The 27153-nt window shown below is 37.2% G+C and overlaps 1 protein-coding gene and 1 pseudogene across 2 annotated transcripts in view; one reads left to right on the forward strand and one right to left on the reverse strand.

Annotated features, from left to right (window-relative positions):
• The window catches only part of GNAL (G protein subunit alpha L), a 520980-nt gene that overhangs the window by 80531 nt on the left and 413296 nt on the right, over positions 1-27153 (reverse strand). The gene's annotated exons all lie outside the window — the stretch shown is intronic.
• On the forward strand, positions 14793-15469 carry LOC118845749 (annotated as a pseudogene).

The following is a 27153-nucleotide window of genomic DNA, read 5'->3' on the forward strand; positions in this document are numbered from 1 at the left end:
GGTGGCACTAGAATGACTAGAGTGACAAAAGAATCCCAAGTTGTATTATCTTGGGAATCTAAGATGTTACTGAGTTAATGTTTCCAAAAAGAACTATCAAATTGTCTGTTTTGCCTGGATTAGTCAATCCATTAGTTTACCATTTGAAGTAACAACTATTTTGACATTTTTTTAGTGTCGTATGATGGAAAGAACACTGAATCAGAAGTTGGAAAACCTGGATATGTTCGTTTGGTTTTCCACTTAATAATTGTCAAGTTCTGAGCAAGTTGATTGATAAAGATATTCTAATTAATACCTATGTGACCTTGGGCAAGACACTTAATGGCTTTGGATCTCAGTTTCTACATCTGTAAAGTGAGTGGATTATTTTGGTTGATGCTTCCATCTTTTTATCTTATACTCCTCAAGCTGATAAAAATTGCTCTTTCCAAAAGAGCTCTTGCTACATTTCAAGGTCTTTCATCAGTTTTCAACCTTCTCCTCACTATGGCTTTTGATGCTATTGATTGTTCTTTCTTCCTAGATAGTCTCTTCTTCCTTGGCTTTCACGACATCATTTCCCCATCCAATCGGTAGCATTTTAAAATGAAGAGGACTAGATTTTGAGTCTGAGGACATCAGTTCAAATTATAGCTCTGTCACTTCCAGTTGGAAGAACTAGATGTGAATCTTTGGTTTGCCACTTACTAGATGTCCAATTCTGGGCAAGTTGCTTAAGTGGGGAGGCTACTTGTTATATGTGTAACCTTGGACAAATCACATCGCTTCTTTGACTTCAGTTTCCTCATATATAAGATGATGGGGTTAGGCTAGATGGCTGCTAAGGTTATGTTTAGCTCTCTAGAGAGTGAAGCTGATGACTCTGTATAGCTCTGCCTCACCTGGAGAAGAATAAGGTGACCTATTCTTTTGTGACTACAGTAAAGGAAGAGAGTAGGTGATGATACTAGAAAGTATTGAGGAATAGAGGAGGTAGCATACTTTTCAATGTCTCGATCTCCTCTGTCAAATACTAAGTTATCTGATGTAGGCATGAGTTTGTGAGCTTTGGGGATGATACTGGGGACTTGAGTAAGAATAAAAGGTTTGAAATAGTCACTGTGGAGAATGAGATAGGGAGTTTTTAATGAGTGGAATAAAAAGCTTTTAGAATAGAAGTGAGGATCCAATTGACATCATATACAAACAAAAGTTTGTAAAAAGCAGGTGAAATTAACTTGACTTCACACATCTCTATTAATGTTTAGCCTAGAAGCAGAAGTGCAAAATGACTGTAGAGGCTTCTCAGAAATAAGAATTACCAAATCCATAACAGTGAAAAGTGTGAAGGGCAAAGGATCTTAGGATAATGACTAGTGAAACATAAAATGGAAGATCATAGGGGTGAGGGTTTTCACAGTTGAGTATGTGATTCTAGTATGGGATAATACACAGGAGAATAATAATAAGACAAAGAATGAGAGGTCAAGTAAAGGGAAAGAAAAGGAGAGTGATGGAAGGATATGACACATCATTCATAAAAGAAAATATATGTTAATCACAATATCATAAACCTTTTAAGGTATTTTGTGACTCTATATCCTTGATAATCAGAATATCACATTTTAGAAAATTCAGACACCAACAAGGAAAACAAGAGGTAACTATATGAAATATTATTAAAATTTAATCTAGGAGGTTTCACTATTTTAAAAGGATTTTGGAGTTAAAAAGGGAGTATGCCCCACCATCTCTTTTTATATGATCCATGGGCAAAGGATGATTTTCACATTTACTTTGCTGACCCCTGTTCTAGTGTATAAATATACATGGTGCTAAGTGTATTTTATGAATTTTCACCAATTTAGCATTTTCTTTGATGCTTTCTGTTCTGTTCAAATGAAAGCTTAGCAGAATGATTAAAGAACAATTGCTGAACAATTCAGGGGAATAAACATTCCAGGTTCTGTTAACTATATTCCATAAAACACATAGTAGGCTTTCAGAGCATTTTCATAAACTAAAGTTTAAACTATCTGTAATATTGATTGATATAAAAACTAACGAGCCCTTATGTCTACTCTAATTTTAATGATCAGCTGCCTTATCTGAAAGAAATACATATTAGTTTAGTGAGCAGTGGTCTATTTCGTTGAAAACAATTTAAACTTGGCAGGCCAGGTATATAACTGTTATTGAAAAACACTTTATTTTCTCACGTTCCCAAAAGCATCAATGCAGTTAAATGATTTACAGCTTTCATCCAAACTAATACACTGTGAAATTGTTCTTCCGTACCTTGAAATATAGTGTGTATATAGAGTGAAACTTGACCACCAATGCTTTCTAAGTAGATTAAATTTATAAAAGTATGGTTTAGCACTACAGTCTCCTCCACAGCCCACCAACTTGTGACAGGTGATATAGTTTTTTTCCTGCCCTCTTTTTTGTGGCTTTTAAAAACTGGTACTACATTTTATATGCTATGAAATCTGGTTCTATGTCTCTGTCAAAGGAGGTTAATAATACTTGTTTTGCCCTTTTGCAATGTTGTTTTTGAGATAAAATGAAATAATATATATCGTAGTACTTCGTAAAATATGATGTACCATACAAATTGATGGTGTTATTAGATTATGTCTATCACAGGGATTATGCATACAGTAGACTTCAAAAATATTTGCTGAATTGGATTTGTCTGAGTTAAATTTTAAACTTTTTTTTTGTAGGGGGGAAGGCAAGGCAATTGGGGTTAAGTGACTTGCCCAAGGTCACACAGCTAGTCAAGTGTCAAGTGTCTGAGGCTGGATTTGAACTCAGAACAGCTAGTAGATGTGTCAAGTGTCTGAGGCCGCATTTGAACTCAGGTCCTCCTGACTCCAGGGCCAGTGCTCCACTCACTGTGCCACCTAGCTGCCCCTAAATTTTAATCTTATAGGTAGAATTTATGACCATATACTCCGTTATGACATAGAAAAATGTCTTAAATGGTTAATGTATAAGGATTTTGTGTTATATTTCAAGAAATACCCTAAGAAATCCTGCTAGTCAAAGCAAAAATCATTCCTTACCCACTTGGATAAAGAGTGACAATAACTGAAAATGAATAGTTGTGAGAAGACTTGTGCAGCAAGCACTGCTGTGGGTCCATGCCTAGGGACCCATTCTTCAGGTCTGGGTCTAAGCAAGCTGTTGGGAATGTTAGTGAAAACTACTAGATTCATCTTCGACTCCTCACTCACACCACATATCCAATTAACTGTCAAATCTTATCATTTCCATATCCACAACATCTCTTGTACACATCCTCTCCTCTCTAATCACATAGCCACTCCTCAACTTCAAGCTCTTATCACCTCTCACCTGGACCAATGAAATAGCTTGTTTGTCTTCCCTGCTTAAAGTCTCTTTCTATTGGAATCCATCCTCTTTTCAGCTGCCAAAATGATTTTCCTAAACTGTAAGTCTGGCCATGTCACTACCAACTTAATAAATTCCTCTGACTTGCCATTAGCTCTAGGGATGAAAAGAACTGTTCTGTTTGGCCTTTAAATCTCTTCACAACCTGGCCCCTGCCTACCTTTTCAGTCTTCTTGCACAATATTTCTATCTACCCACTGTATGACATAGCTATACTGGCTATTTTCTTTGTCTCCCACCCCTGCCTCCATGACCCTCTATCTTTTATGTCTGTGCCTTTATACTTGTGAATATACTCCCTTCTAACCTCTTCCTCTGGGAATTTCTAGTTTTATTTAAGATTCAACTCAAAAGCCACCTTCTACATGAAGTCTTTCCTAGATCCTTTCCTTCCCAGATGCTAATATATTATATCCTTAAACTACCTTATATTTATTTTTATTATGTAACATATTTATAGATGTACATGTTGTCTCCCTTATTAGAATGTAAGCTTCTTGAGGGCAAGATCTATTTAATTTTTGTCTTTATATTTCTACTTCTTAGTATAGTGTCTGGTACACGGTAAGTACTTAATAGCAGGAGACAGCATGGAGTCGGGAAGATTTTGGGTTTAAATCTTGCCTAGGTTACTTATACATTGTGTCTGGGCAAGTTATAACCTCTCTGGCCCTCAGTTTCATCATCTATAAAATGAGAAGGTTGGCCTCCTCGATGCCTCTAAGGTCTCTTTTGCTCAAAATCTATTATCCTATAATTCTACAGTAAATGCTTATTGGTTGACATTTTAATGAGACAATTCAAGGAGGGAGGTAACATGAATAATTAGGGAATAAGTATAAGGATTCCTGTTGGGGGTGGTGCCTGTGATTTTCTTGAAAGAAGCTACGCAGTTTAGGAGGTAGAGATGAAGAAGGAATTTATTTCGGGCATGAGGGATAGATAGCTTTTGCAAAGGCACAAAGGTAAAAGATAAGATTACAAGGTAGAGAACAGCAAGTAGACTGCACTGACTGTAATAAAGAGAGTTTGAAAGGAAGTAGTTTGAAATAAGATGGAAAAAGGCTGTTTAGAGCTAGATTTTAAAACACTCTGAATTTGTACTTTATCTCCAAGGCCATAGATAGCTACTGGAAGTCCAACTCATTTAGACTAATTTCCCTTAACCTATGCACTTGTATTACTCTTCTGATAACTGCTTACTACATCAAAAACCAACTCCTCACCTGGCTTTCAAAGCCCTCTGTAACTTGGTCCCACTTTATTTATATGCCCTATTTCATATTACTTCCCAACTAGAGCCTTGTATTCTTCAGTTTCTTTACTCTACCAGGAACAAAGTGTATTGCCTTTGTGCTTATAAATTATCTTGCTTTCCCTACCTGGAATGTTCTTTATTCTTTCCTCCATATATCTATTCTTTAAGGACCATTTCACATGTTACCACTTGAAGTTTTCCTTGACAACTTCAGCCCATAATGACCTCTCCTTTCTTGAAACTTCTATGACATATACAGTCTGTTACACATGATTAAACTAATTATAAACTGTTTCATATCACTTGATAATTATGCTTTAATCCTGCTTCCCCAAATAAACTGTGAGTTCTTCAAGAGCATGGGCCATGACATATAATTCTAGATGGTGCTTCCCACACAGGGACTCTATGATTCTTTTTCTTTTAAACCTCTTTGCAAAATGATTACTAACAAATGTCCCTTTTAATGTTGTATAAATTTAAAAAATTTGATTCTTCATCCAACAACTACAGACTTTGAAAATTGACTCTTCGTTCAACAACAAACAATGTAGAAACCTTTACAAAAGGGAGTTAAACATCTTATGGTAGCCCCAGGGGAGAATTTAGATATAAACAAAGTTCTAGAGTAGCTAACATTACGCTAAGCACTGTCTTGAGCACATAGTAGATGTTTAATAAGTATTTCTAATGAATAGACCTCAAACACAGGGATGTAGAGGAATGAAGTAATTCAGACAAGATATTAGGAATCACTTTCCTCTCCCAATCCCTTTCATATTTCTAAACTTTCTAGTAAAATCTTGTGACTTTGGATATGACATTTTGTTCTTTTATTGGGCAAACATTTAGATTTGTTGCTATTTTAAGATTTGTAATAGACAAAATGGCCTACTTTTGTTTGTTTTTTTTTTCTGTATACAAAGCAATAGGAATAATGTGTATATTAGTAAATTGCAACTTCGAATGAAAGAATTTAAATTGTATTTAAATATTTCAGAAAAACTTTTTTAAAGTAATTGAACAGATATTTATTAAGAACATTTGTTATGACATTTTTTTTACCCTGGTTATGTCCCTGGTAGACAGAATTAGAATCCCTCATTCTCCAAGTTGGAAGGGATCCAAGGTCATCTTGCTCAACCTGTAACTGCAAAAATTCTCCTTCCTCCTCTAACATCATGTCTGACAAATAATTATTCAGCTTTTGCTTGAAGACATCCAATGTAAGAGAGCCTGTTACTGTTTGAAGCAACAAATTTCATTTTTTTAAAAATTTATTTATAGAAAAACTTTTAAACTTCAAATATCTTACCCAATTTTGAACTTCCTTGCTTTTGGTGGAGAGTTATGTGCTTGAAGTGGTGAGGCAGGTAGTAATATGTGTGATTTATGGTGTAATTTGAATGATCCATTCAGAAGATCTTATTCCAATAATTGTCCCCAGAATTGGGTGTTAGAACCTTGGGTGATGTATTATTCAGATGGGCAATGTAGTATTTTTTTAATGGCTAATATTCACTTTTTCCTTCTATCCAAGGTAACTCTTGTCCTATATTTCTTCTGCCCTTTGTAGCTAAACTCCTTGAAAAGGCTATTTATAATAAATATATCCACTTTCTCTCCCCCCACTTTCTTCTTAGACCCTTACGATCTGGCTTTAGACCTTATCATTCCACTCTAACCTCTTGCCAAAGCTATCAATGATCGCTTACTTGCAAAATTCAATGGTGTTTTCTCAATCTTTATTCTCCTTGGCCTCTCCGTAGCCTTTGATACTGTTGATCACCATCTCCCCCTTGATAGCTTTCTCTCTCTAGGTTTTCAGGACCCCACTCTCTCCTAGTTTTCCTCCTACTAATCTGACTGCTCCTTCTCTGCTTCTTTTGCTGGATCCTCATCCAGATCATGTCCTCTAATTGTAGTTGTCCCTCAGGGTTCTGTTCTGGCCTCTTTCTCTTCTGCTTCTACACAACTTTACTTCAGAAAGACATTAGCTTAAAAAGGCCAAGGTCTCCCACTGCATCCTGGGCCATCTCCAGTTGTCCTGATCTCTATCTGGCCACTGGACCCAGATGCTCTGGAGGAGAAAGTGAGGCTGGTGACTTTGCGCAGCCCTCCCTCACTCAAATCCAATTCAACTGCAAGTCATGGCATCATCTTCCTAATGTCCTGGTCCTCTTCAAGAATGAAGGACAAACCCACAAAGCAACTTGTTGATCTCATCAGCTCCCATGGATTTAATTACCATTTCTATGCTGACAATTTACCAATCAATGTATCCTGCCCCAATTTCTCTGCTGACTTGCAACCTTGAATCTCCCTGCCTTCCATACATCTTGAACTCGATATGTAGTAGATCTCTTAAACTCAACATGCCCAAAACAAAATTCATCATCTTTTCCCCTAAACCAGGGGTGGAGACTAGGTCCTTGGGTGTGGCCTTTTGACTGAGTCCAAATTTTACAGAACAAATCCTTTGTTCTGTAAAATCTATGAAGTTTGGATTAAGTCAAAGGGCCGCACTTGAGGAACTAGAAGGCCACAGGTTTCCCACCCCTACCTAAATCCTCCCCTCCTCCTACCTTCTCTTCTCTGTTACTATAGATGCTAACACTATTTTGTCAGTCCCTTACGCTCACAACCTAGGAGTCATCCTCAAGTCCTGCCTCTTACTCCCATATACAATCTGTTGTGAAAGCCTGTCAATTTCACTTTTGCAACATTTCTTGAATATGCCCTCTATTCTTTTCTGATACTGCTACCATTATAGTGTAGCCCCTTATCACCTTGCACTGGGACTACCGCAGTAGCTGGCTAATGGGTTTGCCTGCTTCCAGTCTCCCTCCACTCCAATCTATTCTCCATTTAATCATTAAGGTGATTTTTTCTAAAGTGCAGGTCCATTCATATCACTCCCCAACTCGATAAACTCCAGGGACACTGCCCCCCTGGCTGTTCCATGAATAAGATAATCTATCTCTTGGCTCTGGGTATTTTCTCCAGCTGTTCTCCATGCCTAGAATGCTCTCCCCCCTCAACTCTACCTGCTAATGACTTCCTTGGTTTTATCTAAGTCCCAACACAGACCCCATCTTTTACAGGAAGTCTGCCAACCCTCTTAATTCCAGTGCCCATTTCCTTTTTACTCTGCATATAATTTGCTTTGTATATATTTTGTTTATATTTTTGTATTTATTTGTTTGCATATTGTCTCCTCCATTAGACTGTAAGCTCTTTGAGGGCAGGGGCTATCTTTTGCCTCTTTTTGTACCTGGCACATAGTAAGAGCTTAATAATGTTTATTGGTCAATTGACTGAAAACTGATCTCCATTCACAGATTTTCTATTTATCAAACACATTCTAATTAATATTCTATTTATGATATGCATCTTTGTCTAGTTACCTATATCCATGAAGCTAGGGAAATGGCAGAAAGGAAATCAAGAATTAGGGCTAACCTCAAGAGACAAGGAAGTCAATTTACTGAATACTTACTACGACTAGGCTCTGTGGGGAGTTAGAAAGAAGAAAGATAAGGTCACTGATCTAAGACTAGAAACTTACTATTAATGGGGAGAAGATGAACATAAGCAAAAACATTCTATCAAACTTAATGTGAGCAAAAATTCACCTGCTTACCAATGACAATACAAAATTTAATTAAATCCACAGCTAGGCTCATGCTCCACCCTCACTAAATCCATGGGGAAGCCAAAGCATGAAATGCAAAAGGTAGAAATTCATCCATCTTTCAACTGCTGATAGAAGTTACTGAAGTTGCTTTGGAGAACTCAATATCCATATGGATTCAATACATTCATCTTGCCAAACTTTAATACGAAGAATGCTATAACTTTTCTTTCATAGGTTTCAGATAATTTTTGAAGAGATGGAAAATGTAAAGGTGTAGTCATACCACCTCTTATCACTGTCAAATACACATACATACACACATATGTATACATGTATATACACATATACATGTACACATATACATGCATACTCACATACTTGTATTTTATATAACTAGGCCCCAATCCCATGCATTTGTAACGTTATTTGAATTCGAACCACATATTTACATTGTGATGGAGCCAATGACCATATTTTACATTACTGCAACTTCAAATAGTAAGGATTCGAATACATGTAAATACTTTGTTGTATTCATTCTTCACACTAATATTGAACCAAGTGTTTCCAATATTGAGCTGACCTCACAATACCATTCTGACTTTGTTTATCCATCATTATCTTTCTTTTTCAAAATTTAGCTCAAAAGACGTCCTCTAATAAGTCTGTTCTCTCCCACCTGATAATAATATTGATTGACTGCATTTACATCACGCTTTAAGGTTTACAAATATTATCTCATTTGATCCTCACAACAACTCTGTGGTGTAGGTGTTACTAGTCTGCTACCCCTCCCCATTTTAGATTTAGGAAACTGAGACAGACTGAAGTTAAATGACATGTCCAGCGTCACATATCTGGTAAGTGTCTGAGACCAGATTTGAACACAGGTCATTCTGACTCCAGGTCTGACACTGTGTCACATAGCTGCCTAGTTGCCGCCTAAGCTAATTTGTCACTACCACAAATCACTAGGATGTAAACAAGTATACTTTGTTTTCCTGAATAGATATGTTCTTGAAAAGTTCTTTGTTAGTAAGGATGTTTAAAGTTGAATCATGTTTTAAATAGACTACAGCACAGATTCTTAACCTGTTTGGTGTCACTTCCTTAGTGTGAATACTGTGTTCACTGTTACTGCACCTGGACTGCCTTTTGGCACTCTCTGGAAGCCTATTGACCCCTCTGCATAATAGTTTTAAATGCACAAAATAAAATACACAGGGTTACAAAAGAAAATATATTGAAATATGGTTATCGTAATTTAAAAAAAGGCATGAACTTCACGTTAAGAACCCTTGCACTAGAGGAATTTGTTATTTAGAGAAATATTAATATGAATACTTTAATAAAAAGCAAATACAGCTCCCCTAATTTATCTTTTATACATTGACATTTGTTTACACTGTGGTATACCACCAAAATCCCTGGCCAGCTGTAGTTTATTATGTATAACTAAATGATCTTTCATTTTGAAAAATGTTTCTATATTTGTGCTTATTTGTGTTTATCTTCTCTCCATTTATAGTAATCTTTCCTCCTTAAGATCAGTGACCTTGTCTTCTTCCTCTGAGTCCCCACTGAGTCTAACAGGGTGTACGGTGGCAGAAGGAAGGAGTTAAGGGGGTTTTAAAACACTTTTGGCCATTGTTCTCTACCCTTTTCCACTTTTGCTCCCCCTGTGAGCCCCAATCTTTGTTTTATAGGTAGTATTCTTTAGCTTCTCCTCACCCAAGATCCTCACATCTAGATCCTGAGGTACATTGTATAGGATACTCATGAGAGTCCTGGGGTTCCTCTGAAATGGAGATGAATTTGGTTTCAGGGTTTTTTTGTGTGCACCCAAAAAATCAGATTAAGGACTGATGTGGCCTTCAGCATCTCCTCACCAGATGCAGTAGATAGAGGTCTGGACTTGGAATTAGGAAGATCTATGTCAGCTTATGACCCTGCACAAGTAACCAAACCTCTCAGCCTAAACTTTCTTGTGTCTAAAATGGGGATGACAATACCACTTTCTTTATAGCATTATTATAAGGATCAAACAAGGCAATATAATCATATATATATGTATGTATGTATGTATGTATGTATGTATCCACATAGCCTTGTAAGTCTTAAAGCACAGAATGATGTGAGCTCCTTATTATTACTTCTCTTTGCATCAAGGGATGTCTCAGTGGTATCAGAGAAGAGCTGAAGAAGGAGAGCTGAGTAAGGGGGAATCTTCTACCTTTCTATCACACTAATAGTAAAAATCTGTAGTTAAGGTCTGCTATCTACAGAAGGGGAAGGGAATAAACATTTATTAAGCACCTACCTATGTGCCAGGCACAGTGCTAAGTGCTTTATATTTATAATAGAAGGCAGCATATGATAAATACCAAGAAAGTCAAAGTATGAATGATATAGAGTTGTTTCCTCTTCAATCTTTCCCATCCCTGTTGTTTCCCCCGAACCCCTTAAACTACACCAGTTCCAAAAGGAGTGCTTTCTTTGATATCTCCCTACCTCAACCTCTCCCCCCACCCTAAGGTCTTCTTTCTTCAGGTACATTTATTTGGCTGTTTTCTCCTTTTTACTTTTTAGAATTACTACTCATTCAAAACACAGGTATTTTGTGAGCTTTTTTTCTTCCTCTTGAATATACTTTTTTGGGGGTGGGGTGGGATAACAGCATCTATGAACTACAGCTTGTCTTTCAAATGTAGGAGACAATTACAGTTAATTCAACTCAACAAGCATATATTAAGTGCCTCCTCTGTACAGGGCACAAGGGATATAAAAACCAAATAAAGGGACACATAGTCCTTGTCTAAGACTATAATAGTGAGAAGATGCTAGCCTGCATTGGTAGAGAGTGTTTTCTTGACCAGTAGTTTTCAATAACAGTGAAATCACAGCTCTAGTCCCTATCTTTTTTCCATGAAATCTTGGAAGATAAGAAAACTTCACAGGCTTTCTTGATAAGTGGGAGTTTAGGGGTCCTCTGCATAATTCACGATACTTCAGGATTGTGAGTTAGGTGCTATTTAAGAATCTGAGTTACTTATTACATGTGTATTTTGATATATATTTCTTGAAATCACCTAGAATATAGAGGAATATAAAACCTCCCACTTTTACTAGACCAGGGTTTATTAACCTTTTTTGTGTCATGCATTCCTTTGGCAGTTTGGAGAAACCTTTGGATTTTTCAGAAATAATATTTTAAATGAACTAAGATTATAAAAAAGACTAAATGTATTGAAATAACATGTAAATTTTTTTCCATTCACATTCACAGACCTTGGAGGAGGTTAATAACTATTAGACCAGATGGATTCCACACTTTGGGTAGGGAATTCACACTTTAACAGTGGATTGGCCTGCCAGTGATTTGAGACACACACACACACACACACACACACACACACACACACACACAATTTTACACAAAGCTTAGACTAACAGAACCACAAAGTTATAAGAAATTATTTCTTATAAGTTAGTTGCTCCTAAAATATATCCCTTATTGGATGTCATCTGATAGACTACCAGTTTTATGGTACCTTATAGTTTGGCTTATAAAGTGAAAAGTATGGCACACAAAGAAAGGGGAGCCTAAAGGCTTCTCCTTCTCCTTCCTCATCTCACATCACTCACATCTCCCATTATTTTCTCTTTCACCTACCTCACATGAAGAAGTAGCCCTTTTATCCTTGTTAAGGCAAAGCCATTAATACATACCCTTGATGCTATCCCTTTCCCTCTAGAGATTTCTTCCTCTATCATATCCACTCTGTCTACTTTTCAGTCTCCTTCCTATCTACTCACTCCTTCTTTCTATCTCTTGTCTCAAGTCTTCCCCACTCTCACCCTCATGTCCCTCCCATCCTTTAAAAAAACCCCTATTGATACAACCATCATAGCTAGCTATTATCCTTTATCTACCCTCCTCCTTTCTGATAAGCTCCTTGAAAAAGCTGTCTATACTAGGTGCCTTTACTTTCTTTCCTCTCACTCACTTCAAAACCCTTTTCAGTCTGGCCTCATCATTCAAATGAAATTGCTTTTTCCAAAGTTATCAGTGATCTCTGGATTGTCAAATCTAATGGTCTTTTCTCAAGCCTCAGCTTTCTTGACCTTTCTGTAGCCTTCATCAGGGCTGATTAGCACCTCATCCTGGATATTCTCTCAAGGTTTTTGTGTCACTGCTTTCTCCTGGTTCTCTTCCTGTCTGTCTAAATTTTCTTTATCAGATTTTCATCTGATCAGGCCTATCAATTAAGGGTATGTCCCAAAGTTCTGACCTGGGCTCTCTTCTCTCTTTATACCAAAGGTTCTTAACCTTTAGTAACACAGGTTAACCTGTGTTAACCTGTTGATGTGTTAGCCCCTTTGGCAAAATGGTTTTAAGCCTGTGGACCCATTCTTAGAATAATGCTTTAAAATACATAAAATAAAATATATCATTACAAAAGAAACCAATTATATTGAAGTACAATTATCAAAACAAAAAAATTTAGATCCAAGAGTAAGAACCCGTGTTTTATATTGTCTTGCTTGCTAATCTCATCAACTCTCAGGTGTTATTTTCATCTCTGTGCAAATTGTTCCCAGGTACACAAATGCAGCTCTAACCTCTCTTCTGAGCTCCAGACCCACATCAACAACTGTCCTCCATGCCCCACAGGCACGTCAATTTCAACATGTCTGAAATGGAACTCATCTTCCTCACCCCAACACACCTATCCCTCATTCTAACACTTACTTCCCAATTTTCTTAATACTAGAAAAGGTACCACTACTTTCCCAGGCATAGGCTTGTCATCTCATTGCCATCCTCAACTTCTTACTCACACTTACCTTGTATATCCAGTCTGTTGTCAAGTCTTGTTTCTACCTTCCTAACATCTTTTATGTACATCTCTTTCTCTCTACTCACACAGCCACCATCTCAATACAGGTTCTTAGCACCTCTCACCTTGACTACTGCAATAGCCTTCTAATTGATTTCCCTGTATCAAGTGTCTACCCATTCCAACCCATCCTCCGCTCAGGATGGTTGTACTAATGTGTAGGTATGACCATGCACCCTGCTCCTGCCCATAAACTCCAGGCACTTCTTATTACCTTCTCTGTGTAGCATTTAAAACCCTTCAAAACCAGTTCCTTCCTGCCATTCGAGTCTTAACACACATTACTACATCTATGTAGTCTGTAACCAACAATTGGCCTACCTTCTATTCTCTGAATCCCACACTCCATCACCCAATACCCTACCTTTTACTGGCTTCCTCCCATGTTCTGATCTTTCTCATCTCTTCCTCCTGGCTTCCTTCAAGACTGAGCTCAAATGCCACCTTCCACAATAGGCCTTCTCCTTCATCCCCATTACTATTACCTCCCCTCTGAGATAACCTGTATATATTATCTATGTACATGGTTGTTTGAATATTGCGTTCTCTGATAGAATATGAGCTACTTAAGGTAAGCTACTTACTTTCTCTATATTTCCAGTGCTTGGCACAGTGCCTAGCTCATAATAAGTGCTTAATAAATGCTTAAATAAGTAAGGGTCAAGCAGAAACTAAGATATGAAGACACCATGCTACTATCTGCTTTATTTTCAATCAGAGAATTAAAAGACTGTAAAAATCAGAGTATATTCCATGTGACAACAAAATTTATCAAAATCTGGCTAGGTAAAAGAGCAGTTCTGCTCCCTAAACATATCTTAATGATTGTTATTTGCATCAGGCTATGAGACCCACTTTTTCTGTATGGCTATAATTTCTGTGCCACCAGGGGGCAACTTCAGTATTACTTAATTCATTACCCTATTGACCCTGTTTAGAAAAACCATGTAGTCTATATCTAATAATTTTCTAATACACTTGGTCAGTCTCTAATCTTTTAGAAAAACAAAATTACCCAAGACTTTGTTTTGGAATGTCAATGAGTTAAAACCATGGTGCTGAATAATTGATTCATAATGCCCTTACCTTTTGCAATAAAATTACTTTTTGACCCTGTGATTTCATTGGTTGTAGCTAATTCCTGGTGATGAAGCTCCCCTAATCGATGCAGAGCTGCAATTTTTATACAACTTACAGTCTTAGAAAGTTGTCTGGGCCTCTAAGAGGTTAAATAGCTTGTCCAGAATCATAAGGCCAGTATGCGTCATAGGGCCTTGAATCAAGATCTTCTGATTATGAAATTGGCTCATTAAGCAACATGCCATGCTGCCCCCATGACAATGATTTTAGAAAGAGGAAAGATTTGACAAAAGAGTGATTATAACTAGTGGTAGAGTAGATGAAGTATTAGACATGGAAAATTGTTCCTAGAAAGACCTCAGTTCAAATTCTGCTTTAGAAATTTACTATCTGGTGGCACGCCCCAGCCAGCAGGACAGAAGAGGTGGTGGTGGTAGCAATTCCCAGGGCATTGGCCTGAGGGAAGGAGGGAGGGAGGAACGATGGTGGCAGCTACAAGTGGGAGGTCCTGGACATGACTGACTTCAAGATGGACATCACAATGGCTCAGCTGAGTGGCTGGGAAGACAGAGTACATACTGATAGATGAACAAGCCATCCCACTGGTGGAGAGTTACTCTTTTGAGACAAGAATGGAAGTAGACACTGACGGAAATGGTGCTAAAATATCTGCTTATGCTTTTGACAAAAACCATGGAAGGGAATCTGGACATTTACTTCATGAGTGGGAATGACAGAAGGCAGGGATCGTTCCAGGACTTCAGGTGGTAGGTCTTAATGCAGTAACAGTGAACAGTTGACTAGACAACCCTGTAGTTAGTGCCATGGGGTTGGAGACCCAAAGCAGAAGAAATCTCTAATAAGCAAAGGGAACGGAACTTGTGCTGCCTAGCAATTCAGCAGCTTCCCACTGATCCTACAGAAGAACAGTTCCCCTTCCTGAATGTTACTTGTTATTATAATGCTAATGAAGATGAGGCAGAAGAAGGGAGTTCCTACACACACTATGAATGCCATTATCCTCTGTGCACAATGACTAAAAAGGAGCTGTGTGAATTCAGCATCTGTGGCTGGTGTCAGGTGGCCAGGTACTGTGGTTCTCACTGCCAGCAAAAGGACTGGCCTGCTCACTAGAAACACTGCCAGGAGAAGAAATTAATCTTCCAGCAAAAGCTTGAGCCAGAGCGATGACTGATAACTGACATCTCAGCAGTCAGATTTCTGCTCAGATGGGCACCTGTGGACTCTTGTTTTTGCACAGCAATAACAGACTGGTTATTGAAACTGGAAGCAATGAAGAACCTAATGATGCTTGCATAGAGCAGGCACTGTATAGACCAAGCCACCTCAAGGGCTCTATGTAAGGGGATACAGTTTCCCCTCCAGTATTACCCTCAAGCAGAGACTATTATGGAGGCTTTAAGCAGGAAGGCTTTCATTATTTATATGTTAATTTATTTGAAAATGCATGTACAGTGTTTTAGGGGTTAGAAATTATAAACGAAATCATTTACTGCAATCTTCAAATGAGAAACTGTTGGGCCACGTGTCTACAAACTGTCCGGCCACGTGTCTACAAACTGTCCTATATCAAAACCTCATCACCTACATAGCTGGAAGTCACAGCAGCTGAGCCAAGGTCAGGGGGATGGGCTTCCAGCATCAGCAGTTACTTTGGAAAACGGTCTGCAAGGAAGTAATATTTTTGAAACAGCAAAGTAAAGGGTTGGAATAAAAAAATAAATTTATTATCTGTGAAATTCTGGTCAAGTCATTTAACCCCTCTCAACCTCAGTTTTCTCATCTGTAAAACGGGGACAATAACAGCACCTATATCATAGGGGACTTGTGAGGATCTAATGAGATAACCTATGTAAAACACTTTGTAAACTTTAAAGTACTGTATAAATGCTTGCTATTACATAAAACTGAAAAGTTACTGACAAACTCTATTGCTCAGAAAGGTTTTCAATCCACACAACTAAACTGGTTTTAATGGTTTCAAAGTAGATTTTCTTCACTGATAGTACAATCTTAAGAAGAAAAATGAAACCAAGATTTTTATGTAAAGGACCAAAATTACTTCCTTTTTGATATTTTTTTAACAAAAGAAAAAGAGGACAAGAAAGGCTACTAATAACACTTATCTCCTTAATTAGGGAGGTTGTTCCCCCCATCACTCCCCAAAAGACATCAATAGGATTTAATGGGGGAACAAAACCCTGACAGACACTCCTGCTTCCTTAGTATCTTTAACAAAATGAATTCCAATACTAGCTTCCAGAACAGGTTTAACAGTTTTTTCAATGGCTTTTTAGAACTTTCAATGTCCTTGGAGATCATCTTGTCCAAACTCCTCATTTTACGGATGAAAAAACAGGCTGAATGAATAGCCACAGTTTGTTCAAATCCTCACAGGTAGTAGGTGACAGAGCCTTTATTGGAATCCCATTCCTGACTTTCCAAATCCAACTCTCTTGCCACCACACTATATGAAAACAAGTAGAAAAATAACGTTCAGTTCCACCTCAAAAGAAGGCTGTTACCTTTTCTTTCTTGAGATTCTAATAGTGATGTTCTGTAAATAATACATATTCACACTATATTTAATAAATATATTTTCTCTTGGAGAGGATAAAGTTAGCAAAGATCAACTTATTTTTTCACTGTTAATTTTTAAAACAGTGCTCCGTCTATCATGTTGTGGACTATATTTAGTAGTTATCTGCAAAGGACATCCTCTTCCTCTGTAACAAGATACAATGATCTTAATGTCCGTGATTTTTTAATGCAATTGCCACAACAAGCCTTTTGGAAAAAGTAAATGCTGAATTTAAATTCTCTTCCTTTTGAGACGGATGGAAAATTATAACAAAGCACTGAAATTCTCACTAGGATGCAGTGCTGAGAATGCAAGATGGATGTAAGAAAATGCAGTGGAGAAGAAAAAAAAGCTGTCCCCTGGAATCATCTTAAGGCATTCATTTGAAAGCTATGAGTACCTTAAAGCAGAAATACATTTTCATTTTAACGATTTTTGTTAGTACAATGCTACAGTATTAAAGAGCAATGATGGGTCATGTCTAAACTGGCCTTAAAATTATATTTCAAATGCAGTGTGTTCAACTAAATACGTGTGTGTGTGTGTGTGTGTGCGCGCGTGTGAGATAAACTCTTTAGAATCTGAGTATCTAAGGAAGTTGGCTAAACTTCTATTATGCATTTAGCTTTGCATACTTTTTAAAAAAAATTTTTTTTGGAGAAGGGAAGGCAGGGCAATTGGGGTTAAGTGACTTGCCCAAGATCACACAGCTAGTAAGTGTGTCAAGTGTTTGAGGCCAAATTTGAACTTAGGTCCTCCTGACTGCAGGGCAGGTACTCTACTCACTGCACCACTTAGCAGACTCAGCTTTGCATATTTTTTAACCAACGTTTACTATTCTACATACAAACACCACATTAACAAATGACTAAACATTACCTTTAATAAACATTAAGTATCTATAAAGTGTTATTTTAGGCTCCGGGAATAAAAAGATAAAATAAGACACTGTTCTTGACCTAAAGGTGCTTATAATCTAATACAGAGGCTAAGACATGTACACTAAAAACTTAGTGTTCCAAGACAATGAAACTCAAGATTCAAGAGAACAGGCATGGAGGAATTAAGAATCAAAGACTTTCAGAATTGGAAGTGATCTTAGGTCATCAAGCCCACTCTCCCTAATTCTGCAGATGAGGAAGTGGAGTCACAGAAAGGTAAATTACTTGCCCAAGGTCATACGACTGTATTAAAGCCAGGGCAAGACCTAGAATCTATGTTTCCTGATTTCTAGTCCACTTATTTTCAATGACAACATTGAAAGACAGACAATGAACTGTAAGGTCCCTTAGATCTTTCCGTCTCTGAAATTCTAACATTCTGAGTCTTAACTTTGCCATTTACCTTTTATGAAGGCAAACTATAAGAGGTTCAAGGAATCATTAAGTACAATTTTAATTTGTTTTTTTGGTAAGATCTGTGATTTCATAATTGTAAGGAGCTCTTGTTGAGGGAATTGACTCTATCAATGAAAATCAGCAATAGTTCTTGCATTTACAGTGTCAGAAAGGCACCTAATAAGTCTCCCAGGGTCACAAAGCCAGTACAAGTCAGAGGTTGGACTCAAGAGGTAGAATATAATGGAAAAAAGAGAAAGAGTAGGATTCCAAGGGGCATTAAAAAAACAAACTTCTGCATTGATTTTTTTGTCAACCCTGCATTCTTGGCACTAAACCATACTCAGAATTGCATTGCTTTGGTATGTTTTCTCTTTTTTCATCCTCCTTAGAAGCAAAGAAATCAGAGAAGGATGACTTATTAAAAATACAGTTCTTATATACCCCAAAACAAAGAGTAGATGGTAGGAAAGGCAAAGAAGACAAGAATCAAGGCAATCAACATGGTAAGCTACCTGGATGCATTAAAAGGAAAACAAATAAATCCCATGAAAAATGTTTTAGGAATTGGTGATCGTTTGCCTAAAAATTTTCAGGAGCGATCTGATAACTGGGGTTAGTAACCTAATAGGCTATAGAGATAAGGGGGAAAGAAGCACTCTATTTCAACATCTGAAGTTTTGATCACCTCTTATAGGATATTTTCACTAACTTCTCACTTAATCACTTACTGGCTCTTATTCACATCCAGTCACTTTTTTATTCCTCTTGCCACTACTGTTGTATATGCCCATATTGCCAGCTAGCTGGCTAGACAATTTTCAAAACCTCCCAAAAGATATTTGTGCTTTTACTTTCTTGTACTGATTACCTGTTTCCACTGCTAAATTTCTCTTCTTGAGATGTGGATCAGGTCATGTCACCCTTTTCTCAGAGATCTTCCAGCTTAGCCTGTTTGATGACCCCAATCCAAGTGCTATGTACTTTCCCATTACTGTGCCTGTGGTCACATCATTCTCTACGTCAGGGATGTTCTTTCTTTCTTTCTTCCTATCTGCTGAACGCCTATTCGTTTTTTAAAGCTCCTTCAAAGAAATCCCTCAAATGCTTCCTTTTCAGAGAAACTTCAACTAATCACCCCAAAAATATCCTCTTTCCCCCCTTGTACTTCAAACTGTACTTTGCTCATCCTTTTCTTCTTCACTTAAGTACTATTGTGTATATGGTAAACTTTGTAAACATTAAAGCACTACATAAATGTTCGCTGCTGTTTTTATTGCAAATGTGAGCTCCATGAAAGCAGAGACTACATCTTATCTAAATGATATCTCTTTCCTAGTTCCAGACCTCAGCTTAATGTCATTTGGCCCACAGCAATAACTGTCTCTGGGACCCTGTCCTTGCTGTTACAATAAACAGATGTGATTCTGCAGTATCTGTAAGGAAAAAATACATGGGTCCCTTGCATATGACACAAGAGGGACTTTTTGGTGTTTCACTCTAACAACTCATTCTCATGACAGAGGAACATACCCTTAAACAAATTGCAGGAGACAGTAAGAGTTTGGTAGGAGAATGGGAAAATATTGGTGCTGACAGCGACAGTCACTGAGAAATGTTTCTTTTTCCTGGCCTTGCATCTTTTCCTTCTCTTTTATTGCAAAAGTTTCTAGAGTGGGAGAAAAGAGACCTGGGCTCTAATCCCAGCATAATCACTTTCTTTAACATGCCTCAATAATTCAGTTCACCTCTTTGATGGCCAATCTCATCTTTAGACATGGTTTTCCTCAAAGATTCCAAGCTCTTGAGGGGAAGGCCTATGTTTCTTTTATTTGTATCCCTAGAGCTTGACACAAAGCAAGTGGCTAATAAATGCATTGTTATCAACCTTATCTGTAAAATGAGGTTATTGGACCAGTTGATTTTACTGAGATGGCAGTATGGCATAGTATAAATGGATAAAAAACTAGACACTGAAGCGTACGAAGACTGTTAGATGGGAACTAAAATAAAAAAGGGAGGAAAAAAAGAGAAAAAAGGTTAGAATCAGACTTGGCGAAAAATGGTAAACCATTCCAGTATCTTTGCCAAGAAAACCCCAAATGGGGTCACAAAGGGTCGGACATGATTGAAAAATGACTGAACAAGTCAGAATGTGGAGTTCCTTACATTCAAAAGCTAATAAGCAAGTAATTTGAATAGTAGACAACTGGAAACCACTGAAGTTCTTTAATAGGGGAGTGATGTGATTATATAGGACCATCAGTCTGGAGTTGGAAGGAATCTCAGAGGCCTTCTGACTCAAGACCCTCATTTTATATATGAGGAAACTGATCCAGGCAGGTTAAGTAATGTGCTCAAGTTGATTCAGGTAATCGGTGTCAGAGATGAGATTTGAACCCAGGGGCTTTGACTGTAGAGCAAGGGCTCTTTCCACTGTGCTATATCTCCACTGTACTAGATCTTTGAATCAGGATAATTATTTGACATCAGTATGAAGGATGGATGGGCTAAGAGAGAGAGAGAGACACTAGAATGAGACTAGTTAAGAGGTTGTTATAGTAGTCTAAGACCGCTAGGTGGTGCAGTGCACAGAATGCCGGGTCTGGAGTCAGGAAGACTTATTTTCCTGAGTTCAAATCTGGCTTCAGACACTTGCTAGCTGTGTGACCCTGGGCAAGTCACTTAGCCCTGTTTGCCTCAGTTTTCCTCACCTGTAAAATGAGTTGGGGAAGGAAATGGCAAACAACTCTGGTATCTTTGCCAAGAAAACCCCAAATGGGGTCACAGAGTTGGATACAACTGAAAATGAGTGAACAACAACATGGTAGTGGTAGTAGTAGTAGTGTAAGTGGGACGTAATAAGGACTTCTAGCACTCTACTGAAATTGCTCTCTCCAAGGTTCCTTAGGAGCTTCTTACCACTAAATCTAATGCCCTTTCTCAGTACTCTTCCCTGACTTCTCTCCAAAATATCTAACAATATGCACCATCCCCGTCATTTCGTTTACATGATACTGTATTCATTTTCTTCTTATCTTTTCCACCACTCCTGTTTCCCTTTCTCTTTTTCCACATTCCATCCATTTCTTTTATATGAATGTCCCTCCAATGATGTATCTTAGCCCTCCTCCCCTACTTTTCTTACTATATTCTCTCTCGTTAATCTCATCTACTCCCATAACTTTACTTATCACCTTTATGGATAAAATTTCTTAATTTCTACTTACAGTCTCATCCCCTTTCCAGGGCTCTGGTCTTGTCCAATTGCCTACTTGGCACTTCTGCCTGGATCTTCAACTGATGATGTCTTAAATTCTGCATGTCTAAAACTGAACTGATTTTTCTCCTTCCAAATTTGCTCCAGTCCCTCTACCTTTTCTATTTCTCTTGATGATGTACCAAGAGCCATATCACATAGGCTCAAAGTCCATCCCTTGCCACTCATATCCAATCAGTAAGAGGCCCTGTCGAGTCTACCTCGGTAGTCTCTTGAATCCATTCTTTTTAGAAAACTCCCCTTTTATTCCTATTGCAACATCCCTATTCAGGCCCTAAACACCTCTTTGATATTGTAAAAGTATTATAACTGGTTATCAGGTATTCAGTTTACTCCTTTTCCAATTCTTCTTTTAGGGGGAAGGGAATAAACTATTATACAGCACTAACTATGTGGCAGACATTATTTACTTTACAAATAACATTTCATTTGATTCTCACAACTCTGTAAGATAGGTATTATTATCCTCATTTTACAGTTGAGGAAACTGAGGGTTAAGTGACTTGCCCAGAATCACAAAGTGACTAAGACTAGATTTGAACTCAGATCTTCCTGACTAGTAAATGTCTGAGGCTATATTTGAACTCAGGTTTTCTTGACTTCAGTCTCAACACTATTCATTGCACCACTCGTCTTTTAGACTCCCTCGGAAAGAATCTTCCTGAGTATCATACTGATTATGTCATTTGTCTGCTAGAAAACCTCCAACAGCTCTATAATGCCAACTAAATAAACTACTGACTTCTTGCACTGGCATGTAAGTCCTGAATAGTCTGACTCCAGCCATTTTCTAGCCTTTCCCTACTCCCATTCATATGTTCCATGTTCCGTTCAAAATGGACTTCTCATTCTTTTCTTTCCTTACTCTCCTTTTGCAACGTCTTAGTTCAAGTCTTCTGTGATTGTCTAGAGGGAAGAGATCTCTTCCTACTCACATTTCTCGTAGCAAATCTCCTTTGCACTTATTCCATTCTACCTTTTATCCCTAGTTATTTGTGCACATGTCTTTAAACCTTCTAGTACTCGATGATGGATTCTTCAAGGATGGTATCATGGGATCAAAGATTTACAGTTAAAAAAGGACCTTAGGGGTGAGCTGAACCAACCCCCCCTCAATGTACATGATGAAATAGATGTCCAAGAAGATTAAGTGATGGATTGAAGGACACGTCAGCAAAAAATGGCAGAGCCCCAGTTGGAATGGAAGCACTGAATACTCTGCAAGGAGAGAAGCAACTTAGTGTTGGGACAAGAATACTGGATTTGAGTTGGAGGACATGGGTTAAAATCTAAATTCTGGCACTTACTTGTATAACCTTGGGCAAGGCAAAGAAATTGAAATCTAGAGTCAAAAAGGATCCTAAAAGTCAACTGATCTAACCTGATCACTTTATAGATGAGTAAATAGAGGCTCAGAGAGATTTTTGCCTAAAAGACTATTTTACAGAGAACTCACACAAGTCAGGCTTTCACATGGTGTTCAGAAGAAGCAATACATGAACATTTTCCAGGTCTGTCTGAAGAACTTTGGAATTGATTGCATGGCATGGGAGATGCTGGCATGGGACTGCCCAGCATGGCATGCCAGCATCAAAGAAGGTGTTGTGCTCTATAAGTGAAGCAGAATTGCAGTAGCTCAGAAGAAAACACAAAATATGCAAATTTGGAGACATCTCCCCATCAAATGTTCATATGGACAATTTGTGCCCGACCTGCGGTAATGTATTCTGAGCTCTTATTGGTCTGATCAGCCACAGTCAGACACACTGTACCTTGACTCCAACATAGTGATGTCATTTTGATCCTCTTCAAGAATGAAGGACACCAACCAACCAATCTAAGGGGAATTCCACAAATTCCTTTGTCTAGGCTGTCCAAGGCTAGAGGTATAGGGATAGTCTCTTTGTCCAAGACAGACTTGAGTAAGATCACACAAGGGATAAATGTCAGTGGCATATCTGAACCCAGGTCCAGTATTGCAGGCATTGCTCTTTCCTCTGGAGCACCCTACCTCTAGGTCATTTCCTTTCTCTGAACTCTTTTTTCATCTGTAAAACAAGGCAGGTGGACTAGATGATCCTGGAAACTCTTAGAGGCCTTATTAGTATTGTAAGGTCCCTTCCAGCTCTACATCTTATACACTTCACTTCTGAGCACGTTTGTTGAGCTGAATTGAATCTGAACTAAAGGCATGACAAAATAATTTTTTTCAGGGAATAAGATACCTGAACACAGAGGAAAAAAAAGTGCTATTTCTTCATTCTGCTAAAATTAACACTAATAATAGAAATTGGTCCAAGTTTTATAGACATTATAGGATAAATGCTAAAGTAGTATTCTCACATATAAAGAGATTAATAGCTACCATTTTTATTAAATTGTTGATAAAGGGACACTGGCTAAACTATTATTGTATTGTACTGATCATCTGTACTTGTCTACAAAAATGTCTGAGAAAAAGCATAGTATTTTACCTTTCTTCTTTACAAAAGGAAGAAATAAAAAAGTATTGATGAAATAAAGATATAGTCAAAACATGATCAATGTATAGAACTTTTGGTAAGGTATAACTCGAGTTAAAATGAATATTAACATGCAATTTCTTAACCTAAAATTTATTAGAAAGATGACATCTTGCATACTTGGCCTTCTTGCTAAGGAACAACAGCAGTAATACTAAGTCTACGTAAATGGAAAACATTTTCAAGGGGAAGTAAGATAAGGCTTCTCTGAGCTTTCAGAACCAAAATTTTGTGGAGTCCTGCAGCTTTACATGAATACTTCCATTGTATGATAAAACCATTTTTTTGAGCCAAGTAAATAAGAAAAATTCCTAAATAAATTAATGTTTCAAAAAATTTCCTTTTCTTATTGTTCAATTTTAAGCTATAAAAACAATCTAGAAAGTATACCTCTTATTATAAATCAATATTCCTAGGAAAAATATAGTTTGGGAGAAAACGAGTAAAGAAAACAGCAGAACTGGTCTACTTTAAACATATAAATAACATTTTTTTTCCTGGGCAACATTATCGTTTAGTGTCAAAATTGTAAAATTTGATTTTAAAGATTTAGGAAAAAAAGACACTTTCAGGATATTCTGGCTCACAGTATGATTTACCTTAAGGTCCCGATTAGAATTCAGAAGTAGTGAAGTCCTGACATGAATTACCTAAAAGTTCTGAAAGAGTGACTTTTTGAATTTATCATTTTAGTTTCAGGATGTCACTTGAAATAGGGTTAAAATTTTATTTTTATTATCCATTAATTTCTAAGTCCTATAATTAACCATCTTTTTAAAAATCAGTGTTCTCTCCTCTAGATGAAGTAATTTTAAAATAAAACCCCAGAAAATTAGAGTCTAACCTAGGGTTCATGTTAACAGCTAGTATAAACAGAGCCTTGACACACCACTGGAATGTATGACATAGGCTCTCAGCAGAGCTTTGTTTAGATCTTGAAGTTCCAAATAAAAACTGGATATTTTTGTTCCTCAATTTTTCTTTGCTGAAATAATCAATTTACAAACAAACAATGCCAGAAATAAAAAGATAACAGTTCATGAGTTTTAACAAAAGTAAATCACAGCACAATACAATCTGTGAAGAATCAAAATAATGGCTGACAGGCAGAGCAGAAAGATCCATACAGAGTGTAAATAGGCTGCAGGACATTACCAACAATGCCACGCACCCATGAGTGGAAGGGGTATTATATAGAAGCTCTAAGAAGAGTAGAGAAGCTAGACAAGTCCATGTAGTGAGTATAAATGATAATAAATGGATAGTCATCTAGTATTGCAATATCAAAGACCTTAGGAAGATTTCCACATATGCTAGATAGACTCTGATTGAGCACTTATGGGTAGATATAATAAGAGTCACATAGGATGAGAAAATGAGGATAGGCTGTCATCTGTAATTTCAGAGTAAAAGTCTTATCTGGATGGGATCATGGTTCCATTGACTGAATTAGTGAATTACATATGATATGCAAAATATCAATCTCAAACTTCCTAGGTGAATACATTAAGGTGATCTTTTTTTGAAAGGGGCTATTTTTAAAATTACTTTTTAAAAATTTTTAAAAATTAAAATTAAATTAAATAAAAATTTTTAAAATTACTTTGATTTTCTATTAAAAAATCCCAAACTTTCAAGTTGAAGTGTTGGATTGGGGACCTCTGAGATCTCTTTCTAAATTTCCTAAAGCCTATAAATCTATAGACCTAGGATTAAATAAAAAATTTTCCTCCTTAAATCAAGGAAAATTTTATATAGTATATAAATATAAGCATTTTATTTCACAAATGGATTACTTTTTAAAAGTTCATTTATAAATCATGTGGAACTTGGCACATTTTACCATCAAAACAATGTTATGAATTATAGTGAAACTTCCAAGCAAGATCATAAAAAACTATTAGAACCATATCTCAAATAACTATTAAAATTGTGGTGTTATTATGCAACATTACACTATTATATATGATTAGCACACATACATATATATATATACACACACACACATAAATCTGTAAACACATTTATAGATTTAAAGAGATTTACAAACATGAATATAATAAAGTAACATATGATAATTTAATATTTAGAAATATACTACATCTTTATATGTGTAAACATAAATAGAAAGAAGGGGGAAAGAAGAGGGAGAAGGAGAAAGGGTGAAGGAAGAGGAGAGAAAGAGAGAAGAAAAGAAACAGGAGAGAAGGGGGAGATGGAGAGGTAGATAGATAGAGATAGAAAGACAGAGAGAGATAGACAGAGAGACAGAGTGAGAAAGAGACAGAGACAGAGAATATGAGAATAATAGTAAGAACAAGTGGGTATCATTAGAAGCCTAATTTCTGAGTCAGGAAGTCTTGCTTCTCACATCTGCTATATGTGTGATCTATATATGTGATCATATATATAATGCATCATTAACTGGGTAACTATGGGCAAGTCTCACTGACATCTTAAATATGATATACCCAAAAGAGAACTAATTATCTACCTGTCCTTTGAGTTACCCAGACTTGCAAATTAGGCATCATTCCACAGTTGTCACTCATGGTCACCCCTTATCCAGCCAATTTGCTAAGTCTTATTGATCCTACCTCCGCATTATTATCACCTCTTATCTGTTCAATGAGCTCCCATAAGCTACAATAGCTTCCTAATTGGTCTTCCAGTCTTCATTTTCTCCCCTTTCCATTCTATCCTTTTGGTTGCCAAGTTGATATTTTTAAAGCACAGGTCTGATAATGTCACTCCTTTGATCAAGAGTCCCTGGGGCACCTTATTGCCTTTCAGTTCTAAATCCTTAGAGCTTAAATTCTTTAGGATACTATGCAAACATCTGTGTTTGGCACTTAAAGCCTTTCACAATCTGGCTTCACCCTACCCTTCCCAGCTGATTACACATTCTTCCTTGTCATATACTCTACATGACAGCCGAACTGTACTATCTGATTTTCCTTGAACATGACAACCTATTTTCCATCTCCATGCTTTTCCATATGCTGTCCCCAATGCCTCAAATGCCCTCTCTCCTCTTGGAATTACTGGCTCCCTTTAAGCCTTTGCCCAAGAGCCACCTAGAACAGACCTTTCTGGATACCTTACCATCATTGTTAGCCCTCTGCTTCTCTCAT

Source organism: Trichosurus vulpecula, chromosome 1 (genome assembly GCF_011100635.1).
Source record: "Trichosurus vulpecula isolate mTriVul1 chromosome 1, mTriVul1.pri, whole genome shotgun sequence".
In the NCBI taxonomy this organism is placed as follows: Eukaryota; Metazoa; Chordata; class Mammalia; order Diprotodontia; family Phalangeridae; genus Trichosurus; species Trichosurus vulpecula.